We start from the raw sequence: 11,093 nt of genomic DNA on the forward strand, positions 1-11,093 counted from the left end.
ACATACTGCATTGACTGTATACAGCGTTTTAGTGATTCAAAACAGGATTACGTCTTTTAAAACCGTCTGGTATTATAGTTTATTTTTCGCCACGGGTTTTGGCTTCCTCCTCCCCACGATACACGATTTTTTTGTGTCCAGTTCTCATCAGAAAAAAGAACATCAGACCCCTTCGAATTAGACAATTAATTTTTCGAATTGCTATTATAAAGAGCGAAATATTATAATTTACAGATATGATCTATTTTAAAACTGTTGAACTACGTTAAGAATTATAGTGTTTTTTTGGCGAAAACGGGCAGCTCTCTAGTGTAGTGTAAGGGAACCGTAACAGTTGGCCAAGGCCAAAATATAACGATTTTGTTTGCCTTGCTTTGAGATTGTTGTAAATTACGGTATGCGAAGGGAGACACGTCTATTTATAGAATTGCCAACATACACTGCGAGTGTGGTACTGTTTACAGGCAAGTATTTTTTTGACTGTACTCTTGCCGGCATCTCACAAAAGCCGTTTAAAACAAAAAGGCACGTAGCCGCATAGTCTACGGTGACCAGACCTCCTCCCTTTTCCCGGACCTAAAAATATCTAAAATAGACCTAAAATATCGGTCCGTCATGGACTGATAAAATTAAAAAAATTGTCCGGCATTTTGTCTTGCTCGTTACTCAGGCTGTGTAAACATATTCTCATTCGGTCCACGCATTACCGGTAGATGTTTTGAACTTACAAGCAGCTTGAAAAGGGTTTGTGTGTGTGGCTGTTTTTATGGCCATGAGAAATAATGTTTAACTTGTTTAATTTAAATTGATCATTTTTGCAACCAATGAGGACTTCTCTTAAGTTATGATGTCTTCATTTTGTCCTCAGACGTGAAGACTTTTGTGTTAAAATGAATTAAAAAAAACTTAAAATAGCTTTAAAACAATAAAAGCTTAAAATAGGGCTTAACATAAGGAAAATGTTTTTTTTTCTTCGTTTGCCGTTATGGGAGAGAAATAGCAACCCTCCCACTGTTTAAAAGCGTACTCAGAAGTTTAATAAAAAACTAGAGAGTTTAAATAGATTTTTGATTAGAAAAAGTCATAAAGATTAATTACTTTGGAGGAATGTGTCGAGTGACGATTATCCCACCACCCCCTCCTTTTTTTCCCAAAAACCAAAATATGGTCACCCTAACGTAGTCTCATATAATAATAAAATAATAATAATAGTATTAATCGTTACCAAAGGTTTCAGTTGCTAACGTGACCGTACTCACTGAATTTCCTGCGAGGCCGCATCTTTCGCCTGCTTGAATTTACTAGTGAATAAATTATCTTTATCTTATCCTTTTCTACTTTTTCTTATTTTTTCCTTAAATTGTAGCCAGAACTGAGCACCATATTCTAAGCTACTCGTGTACGACTAACTTTATTTACCTGAGGGTGTACTACACTAGTGTTTGCTTGGTTGAAATCAAAAGTTAAACCACCACGAATCTTCACAATTCTTCCGTTTTTGAATGATTTTTAAATCATTCCAATTATCTTATCACGCAAGACTTCCCAGCAGCTTAAGAAGACCGATTCAAACCACTGTTTATACAGCGCTGGAACTTTATAATTTAATTTCGTAATTAAAATAGTAACCGAAACACTAAGCGCTGGTACCCTGAAAATAAGTTATTGCACAAACCTCCCGCTAGAGGGAGGTAAACCACCAGAAAAATAAACGCAAGCAGAACCTGTTACATAAAACCAAATATGAAATATACATTTTCGGTTAAAAAAAAAAGACGTGGGCGTTGACTGCTTACACGGCTGACATTTGTTTTGTCGTTTAGACAGCCACCTTTAAATCTAGTTTCAACACTGCCTGGATGGAGGACCCCGACTTCCGCACTACAGCTTCTCCAACTTCCGTTCGAGCCAGTCCTCCGGGGAAGCGAAAGTACACGCATGCGCAGTCCCAGGTCTGTGTTCGTAAGGTCTGTCTTACGAACGTAAGCACGAGTAAAAAGCGTGGGGATGAATTCAAGTACTGTAATGAAAGATGAAAACGGATGATAGGAAAACGTATGAACGCGTCTTGGGTTAAAGACATACCCAGAGCTGTCCTCAGCAGTGCGGCCACTTCCAAGTCGGCCTTTTAAGTCCTGCACCCGCAAAACACGTACGGACGCAGTCTCTTCTCTCCAGCAGGATGGGCAGCCCAGGAATGAGCCAGATCCCGCCGCTTTTAATTAACCCCCAGAACCCCAGCAACCCCCAACCTTACTGGACATTCACAATAAATAAGAAAGAGACACCACCATCGTTAAACTGAGTTTATTAGATCCAAACAGTTTGTAGCCATTTCACATTCTGTAACATTCAGGAAGAAGAAAAAGACAACCGCTTCCTTCAGACAGGGTTCAAGACTCCGAAATCACGAGCTCTAACGTCACCGCCCCGAGGTGATTTCAGGAATGATGCTTTCCCCCAGCAACCGCGGGTAGTGCTAACCCTGGACAAGTCTTCGGGTTGAGAGTCCCAGCATCAACAGAACAACCTTATCCAAAGCTCTCCTCTTCAGTAAGGACCCCCCCCCCCACTGAACTCTAAGCCACAAACGTTACCACTCACCTTCCAACGCCCAGAGCAGGACTGCAGGTGCACAGATTTCACGTTTGTCTCGATGGGACAGATACAGGAAGTATTTATGCTGCAGTCCTACTGAAATGGGAAGGAGAAAAGATGTCCATGCAGCTTTGAGGCCCTTTAGTGATCCAGAGACTATTGGCAGATAACTACTAACATACTGCAACCTAAACAAAAAGCCCTTCACCTTACAGAGTATAAAGAAACAAGAGACCGTAGACAGCCCAGGGAGAATGCTTACTGCCATTCGGACTAATGACTGCAGTCAACCTCTTTGCATTGAGCCAAAACTAAAAATCAAGCCACTCCCTGGCAATCCTATATCCCACATTCATCACTCAGTGACAGCTTTCCCTGAGCATTACCCTCACCGAAGTCTTCCGTACTTTCACTGGGTTTAGGATTTTCTACTGCCAGGCACGTATTAAGTTTCGATTTCATCTGCCCCAGGGAGTTTCCGAAAACCTCACAGCCTTCCGCCTTCCATGGATTCGGGCACAAACTGAACCTTTTGTTGTTCAGAGGGTTAAGAAGCTGGGTGGAGCAAGAGCTCAGAAGTTCAACGGACTCAGTTAAGTACCTAGAAAACCCAGCCACTTTCAAAATCTACCTTCTGTTCTGGTACCCCGTTTAAAAAAAGGCTGGGTGACTTTCTCAGGAACAAGATAAAATGAAATAAAGGCTAGGCAGACATATTATGAGAAGACGAAAGGGGAAAAAAATACTTGGAAGCTTTAGTGTAACCATCTGCCAAAAAATATTCTCTATCTGCCACATCACATGAAATGCCACTCACTGTATTTACAACTTGAACTCATATTCTGCGCTTGCTCTGTTGACATGACATCCCTCCAGGGTAAGGCAGTGCTGTGAGCAAGGTGAATCCACACACTCCTGACTCTCATATTGCTCAACTGTGTTCCAGTGCTCAGTCTGTAGCAATGCGCCCAGGATACTAACTGCAAAGTGTAGTGATTAACTGGCCTTCTAAAGATTAATATGAAGCCTGCTAAACTAGGGCTCTCCAGGACTCCGGCTGGCCACTTTTGGAGTATGATTCAACAAGTAAAACTCACAAAAAGCTGGCCATCAAGAAATAAAATGAAAATGAAATAATGTACAGTCAGAAGTGATGCCGATAGGCAGGCATCGCTAAGAAATTAAATTACCTATAGGTTAAGGGTAGATGACAACTAATGAACACCTGGATAAAAATATAAAAATGGTGAATGACACCAGAAGTGATGCTTGACAGCAGCAGGTTTCTTCTAATAGACAGATCAAAGGCGTACACAGCTGTAAGGTACAAAAAAAAGTGTTTAAACTAACAAAACAGTGAGGGTAAACAAAACATAAAGCTCCACTTGAGCTCTAGCTAAACATCTTGCGTCTCATCAACAACAAGGCAGCTGAGCTGCATACTGGCACCAAAATTGTCCCTCAAAATCAAAACTCAAGTCACCAAATTTCTACAGTAGATGGTCAGTAGCTTCCACATACCCTCTGGTGCAGCACAAAACAGAAGAAGCCACTAGCTGACTGAAGATTGACTGTTCGAAGGCTACTGCAAGCAAGGAATGAGACAGAGTGGGTGTCACAGACTGGTAGATCTTCTCCCTCCTGGGTCATGCACCCATCGTACTTCATGGTCTCTTCCGCACTGGAAAACAGACAATAGACATCCTGTTTCCTGTATCTTAGGGGACACTAGCAGCAGCTAGAGGAACGATTACCTTTCTGGGCACTCGGAATGCTTCAGCAACTCCCCCTTTTCTAAAGCACCTCATTGACCTCCTCCTCTGCTTGGGCTTTTAAGGGGAAAAAAAAATCAAACACTCTTTCCTCACTTTTTTATTTTTCTGAGTTTGGAGTTTCACATTTGCCTCGTCAGCCCAATTCGCCAAAATAAGAGCAGCCACATCACTTCGCTATGGTCCTACTCAGGCACAATGTCCTTTCTCTCCATCTTGGGTAGAAAGACAACAGAGCACTCTCCTCCAGTGGATGTCCCAACGCTCTCCAGTGGACCTCTTTCACCATCCACTGTAGAATCTACTCTTGACATAAGGTCTTCTCCCTCAAGTTGCTTCTCTTCCAGCAGTCCTAACCCAGAGACCTTGGACCACTCCACCTCAAACTTAAGTTCTGGTCAGCCCATAGTGGCAGCGCCTGCCTGCAGGACTTCAGCTTGTCTCTCACTCTCGTGCTCACTTTTAGGGACTCCCAGGACACAAACAGCAGGACTTTCTTCACCGAACAGACGCTGGTTCAAGGAGGTCCGTCTTTCTCATTTTCATCCATTCCCCACAGATGCTCCCAGACACCTTTTTTTTTTTCCTCCTGGACCATTTACTCTGGGTCTCATTCCGATTCACTCTGGCTTGATTCAAATGAGCCTGCAATTAACTGGTCCACATTTCTCTTCCCAATTTCAGCCACCTCCATCCGACATCTTGATCAGGAACTCTCCAACTATTGCCAGCTCCTCACTCTGCTTCTGCATGTCTTCCTTGGCTATTTGCAGCTGGGTCACAGACTCCAATAAGCTCTTCAGCTGTGCCACCACTTCATTTTTGCTCTCCACACCAGCTTCACACCGCTTTGAAAGCCCTTCAGTTTCAGCCAGAATGTTTCCAATCTCTCTCTTGCTCTACCCATCGTGTTCTCCAAAACCCCACTGCCAGTTAGCTTCACCATCTGGCTTCCTGCTTGAATTCCTGCTACCAGTTATTTTGCTCTGCGACTACAGCAATGTGAAGGAAAAGCATCTGAAAACCCTCCCTCAGCTCAGCCTGCCGCTATCAGGTGCTGCTCTACTACACTGTTTCCACACTAAGCAGAAGCCAGTTTCTCCTTACACTTTTTTAGCAGGATGCTGGCTTGTCAATCACTTCCCAGATGTTCACACAAAGATTGTGGTATGGGATTTTGTTCAACTTCTTTTGTTCAGTTGGAGAATCTCATTCTCAAATGTTAAGACTTGAGTTCCCCTTTCTTCCTATGGCTGGCCCTCCTAGGGCCTATATAAAGCGAATCCTCTCCCTCATCTGTCTCTGCTCAGAAAAGGCCTGGCTGAGCAGGGACTTAAGTCTGATCACATTACTTCTGCCTCTGCACCGCACACCCTGAATTGGAGCTTGGAGAGCGCAGTTATCTCTTGCGTAATCTTCTTCCTGCTTTGCCTGAGGCTGCTATTGCTTCTCTGGGACTTTCTCAGTGCCTCATTCACTTTATACAGACGCTTCTGCAAAACGCGTTCTTTCTCAGCCTAGCTGGCTGGATTGCAGTTGGGTCATCTGTCTCTCATCGTTAGTCAAATTGATCTCCAGGCTCTTCTTCTGTTGCAGGCCAGGCTTTGCGGCACTTTTTCTCATTCAGCTCCTTGGTCAGTTTGAAGCATTTTCCTTGCTCAGTCTATCTAGTGACATACTCAATCAATGGTCTGGGGACCCCCTCACCCTCGTTCGGAACACAGCTGCTCATTCCCATCTATCAATCCCTCCACTCCGGTAGCACTGGGTATGTTCGCTTTTGTCCCCATTCCACACATCGCTGAGAAAATTACGTTTTTCCTCCTCTTTGCCAAATTCTCTCTTTCAGTAGACTCTGGTATGTTCTGTCTTTTTCTTCTTTCCTTCTTCAAGAAATTGTAGGGCTTCATGCATCTCCATCATCACCTTCATTATATCTTCACTTTCCCCATCTTCTTCCTCAGCCTTTCTGGCAGAGGGCATTTCTTAAAACTAAGGAGCAGTTTCACATTTCCCATCAAAACTCCCCATTCCTTCCTTTATGATAGAAATTGAGTGCATAGTGGCCTTCATCAACCATCTTGTCTGAATCCACCACCCTCTTCCAGTGTCAAAACAAAATGCAGTAGTGTGACAAAGCTGTACCAACTACTCAAAAACAATCAATTTACATAAAATACCCTACAATTACTTTGCACATGCATTTTAAATAACTTTTCTAATAAACAAAAAAGACATTTCTTAAAATTTCCCTTCATCAGCAACAGAACTGAGATGTTGTTTGCTTGGCCTAGCCTTAACCAAAGCTGGATCACTTCCTCCTTTTAAAGTGTCCAAATAAAAAAATCACAGAAAAGGAAGCCTTGTCTTTCAAGTTGGACCTTAACTTGCCTATGAGGAGGGTTTCAACTAGCTGGTTTAAAAGCAATAGAAAAAGCAACATAGCTGGGTACAGACTCATCTCCATCTAGTCCACCTCCGGACACTTGTCGCACCATGATACGGCGGGGAGCACTGCCAGGCGACGTGGTACGTATACTACTCTACATAAAACAGAGTTAACTACAATGGAAAACAATCCTGCTAAAAGTGAATATCACTCACTACTACACTACAGTCAACTCTTTATGAGCCTGCCAGATACCTGTACAGGTAGGTAAATATGGCTCTTTTGATTGTGGGTTTTTGCTTTTGTACTGCAAAACAATAACAAATATGATAAACATCAATTGTAAATGTTGAACTAGAAGTTACAGATTGCTACTGACTCTTATTACAAGCCTCAAGAAAATACTTAATTGAACTCAATCCAGTTATCCTCAGTCCAAGCTACCACTACTCCTGCCTTGACTAAACTTTGCCTCTTGTAAAGCAGTGTGGAAGCAACTTGCCCTGGGATAGGAGCAGCACAGTACAGCCAGGCTTCTGAACTCGTTAACAACCATTCAGGCCTGTAATATTTACACCAGGGCTCAACATGTACCTTTAACTGCTACAATATCTACAACAGTCAAAAACGAAACGACTCTCTGTGGTTTTCTTTCCATCTCCTTTTCCGAAACACACAACAGCGAGCAGACCCGAGCTGCTCGGGGACAAAGCAGCAATTAAAAAGAAATAAAAAGCGCATGCTGACAGGACGGCTCATAGTTTGATCCGATTTTCCCTCCAATCGTTACGATTCCAAATCCTTTAAACAGAATAAACCTAAGAACTGAATGAAATATCACAGCATTGATATAGAAAATACATCCATAGGACACAGAACTGCATACCTAAGAGGGTCAAAATAAAACTGGGAGGGAAAGACTAATATCTCACGCTGTGAACTAAGATATGCTTAATTTGATCTTTTGTATCGAATCTGAAAATACTTCAGAGATTTGGAACTCTCGGTATTAGAAACACTTTATGATTAAAAAACCTTCCTGTCCGGTCATCTACTTTTGCAAGCCTCAGGCTGCTTACCTTATTTCACCCTTGACCCCCCTGCACAATTAGCAAGTACAGGAAGTGCTTTTTGTTTTTAAAGAACGTGACTGATCTAGACATGGCCACAATGGAACAAGTTAAGGATTATTCCCTGCTGAAAAGAGAAGAAATGAAACAACGTTGCAGCTGTGGAGCCTTCTTCGTACCTGAAGAAGGCTCCACAGTCGAAACATTGCACCCCCCCAGCTTTTCAGCATGGAATAAACCTTTGCTTGATCCTTTGCAGCCCACATATGCAGACGTAGCTACCGACTTCATGCTTTAATGGACTGATTTAACGAATATAAAAAGGTCCACACCCAAACCTAAAGCCTCAAAGACTTGCTCCAGTTTGTCATGTAAATTAGATGGGGACACTAGCCCATTGTAGGATCACCCCCAAACTACAGGTAAGTGTACTGGAGCCTGAAATAGCAGTGGGTAAAACAGATTACTCAACTGCACAAACAGCAGTGGCCGCAGAGCTCTAACTACTACACATAACTGCAATAATGTGCTGGTCCGCTCTATGTGAAACACTAAAGGCAATATTGGGTCGTGTACAAACTATTCGTACATACCAAAAGAGCTCGCCAATACTTGAATTTTCTCTGCCACAAAATACAACACGACACTGCATGCCTAACGTTACTTATTAATAGTTACTAAAAGAGAGCGGCTTCAGAGCAGCAACATCGCCAACGCGATTCCAACTCTGCGCCCGACTATTCAGAAAAAGAAGCAAACGAAATTCTAGCACATTTCCACCCGAGTTACTATTCTCCGAGGCAGCCGAACAGCGAAAAATTGCTTAATTTTTAGCAGCTGTGTTTTTTTTCCCCCTCTCTCTCAGAACGGTAAGACACAAACACACACACATAGGGCACACACTACTTGCTGGAACTCACTGAGGAGATTATTGTGCAACTATGCCACAAGCAGGAACAGAGACAGGAGTCTGTGAACTCCGAGCAGTGCGTCGTCCATATTGGTGCAGTTCGGCTGGACTGGGTAGCTATGGCTTACAGCTTGCGTAGTTGTGCAACATGTTTCATTTTTTTAACGATCTCAGTATATGCCGATTTCTCGCTTGATCACAACGAATTATACCCCGATTAAGACACACGCACCCCCCCAAAAAAAAAGCTCCGTTTTGTATTAGCACTATTCTTGGTTACGTAAGACTGAAGCAGTTGTTTCTTCTCGGTTCTTTAAAGCCCGCCCAGGGTACCCCGCTGGCTAACACATACCGAGCAGGACTCCATTTTTTCCTGCTTTAAAACACGTACCTTTCCTCCACTCCAAACGGTCATTTAAAAAGTTACAGCGCCAAACACCAACCTAATCGACTAAACAGACGCTCGCTTCGTTTCACTGTTACACAAAGAACGTACACCGGTCTTTAAAAACTCAGTTTCAGACGACAATCTTCGAAACTATTCCAAGTACAATGGAGAAAAAAAAAGTACACGAAAGTACATGAAATAACTGAAGATGAAGATAAATGTTTCCCTCTCGAAGTCGGCTGTGAAAAGCCATGGACCGGTTATATTGTGTAAAAAGCGTAAAACAAACTAATTCGTACACGGAGGTAACATTATTTCTGAACCTCTTCTTCACAGCGTTCAGTCACGGACAGCCAATGGACCCCGACACTAACGACATAAATTGGTTATTGACAATAATATATATATATATTTTAGGAACTTAATATAATTTGAAGCATAAGAAACCTACCGTCACTTACAATTCTGTCTAAAATACTGCTTATTCGCTAGATGTAACTACATTTGGGGGAGACATTTTCGACACAAACAGCAGGAAACAAAGACTCGCTGTTTTTCGACGGAATCCCCCAGCTGGATACGTTAAAACACACAACGTGAAAAAAAAATAGTATAGAAATCATTCCACCATTTTCAGCTCGTAAGCGTTGACCTTTGTAACTAACCCCATTTTCCAGACCTCTAAACGAATTAATTTTTCGCTATATTTTGTATCCAAATGTTCGCGTTGTTTTTTTTATGTGAAAAGCCACACCACAGCCATTCTTGTTTCGCCGCTCTCAGCCAAGCGCCAACAAACAACTCCTATAGTTACCTTGAAGACAAGCGAAATAAACCATCAATCTATCGACAATTTATCAATTTATTCTCGATAAACCAAACTGCCGGAGACTACAAGTTCCAGCTGTTTGAAATAAAGGTAGATGTAATATTCCCCCCCCAACTAAATAACCGCCTATCAGAGTTTCGACTCTTTTCCTTGGTTCATTGGCCTCTGACAAAGAATCGCGCATTTAAATAAAAAAAGACAACATTCCCCCCACATTTAAAACCATATATCCCTCATACAAACGTTCCCTTCTGTGACCACACTTCTCGATTTATCAAGCCACTTAAAAAAATTACCATTTTACATCATCGGGCTTCTTCCGGTCTTTCCTATAGTACCTAACCCGAGACCGTGAGTCCTGTCACAGCCTCCACATCTACTCGAGTCCGAGGCTTCCTGCATAGTCTCGCGAACTGCACAAAAATGGCGAAAATGAGATAAAAATTTGACGTATATCAAAAATGACAACAAAAATAACATCGGTTGTGCCTTTTAAAGCATACATCTGTCATTTTTAGTCGTACTGTTTCAAGTTTGTTTCTGTCTGGGTCTTGTTAGGCCATGACAGCGAGCTTCTTCTTTTCCAAGAGCCGTAGCTGATCCAAGGCGAGACGGGCGAGACAGCAGAGATTTTTTTTATTTTCGCTTAAAGGAACAAAAAAAGTCGAGAATCGGCAAAATTCGGAGATACTCGGAAATGAGGCTGGACGACAGAAAAAATATTCAAACTCCCCGCCTATAAAAGTAATTATTCACAAGCTGTGTCTAGAGATTGGGCTAGCGTATTGGTCTGATTAATATTGATAAGCAATCGGACCATTTACAGCAGGCTTTATAGAATATTAATAAAGTTGTAATATACTTACAATTATAATCCTGCCCCTTGGTCTCTATGACCAATAATTACTCGCCATCGTAACCTTAGACCCACCTTCACTTTTAATACGTCCAGAAACAAAAACGTCCACAGTCATTGGCTGAACGTGCAAGTTCATTAATTATTCAAACAGTGCTCAGTCTCAGCCAATCAGCAATTTACTCCGAAGACTGAATGCCCGCCCCCAGACTGCTCAGCCCTTGCTCTCCAGGTTGGGTGAACCCGTTGCCTAGCGAGGAGTCTATATAAACGCGTGCCGC

The 11,093-nt window shown here is 42.4% G+C and overlaps 1 long non-coding RNA gene across 1 annotated transcript; it reads right to left on the bottom strand.

The window, feature by feature from the left end:
* Window positions 1-2,291: 2,291 nt before the first annotated feature.
* On the bottom strand, window positions 2,292-11,065 carry LOC148672384 (uncharacterized). The gene is made up of 2 exons (XR_015935776.1): window positions 10,481-11,065; window positions 2,292-10,369 (listed from the first exon to the last, which is right to left on the bottom strand). It is a non-coding gene; the product is annotated as an uncharacterized LOC148672384 (long non-coding RNA).
* Between the last annotated feature and the right edge of the window lie 28 nt (window positions 11,066-11,093).

This window comes from Lepisosteus platostomus, chromosome 4, assembly GCF_059453375.1.
Source record: "Lepisosteus platostomus isolate fLepPlt1 chromosome 4, fLepPlt1.hap1, whole genome shotgun sequence".
Taxonomy (NCBI): Eukaryota; Metazoa; Chordata; class Actinopteri; order Semionotiformes; family Lepisosteidae; genus Lepisosteus; species Lepisosteus platostomus.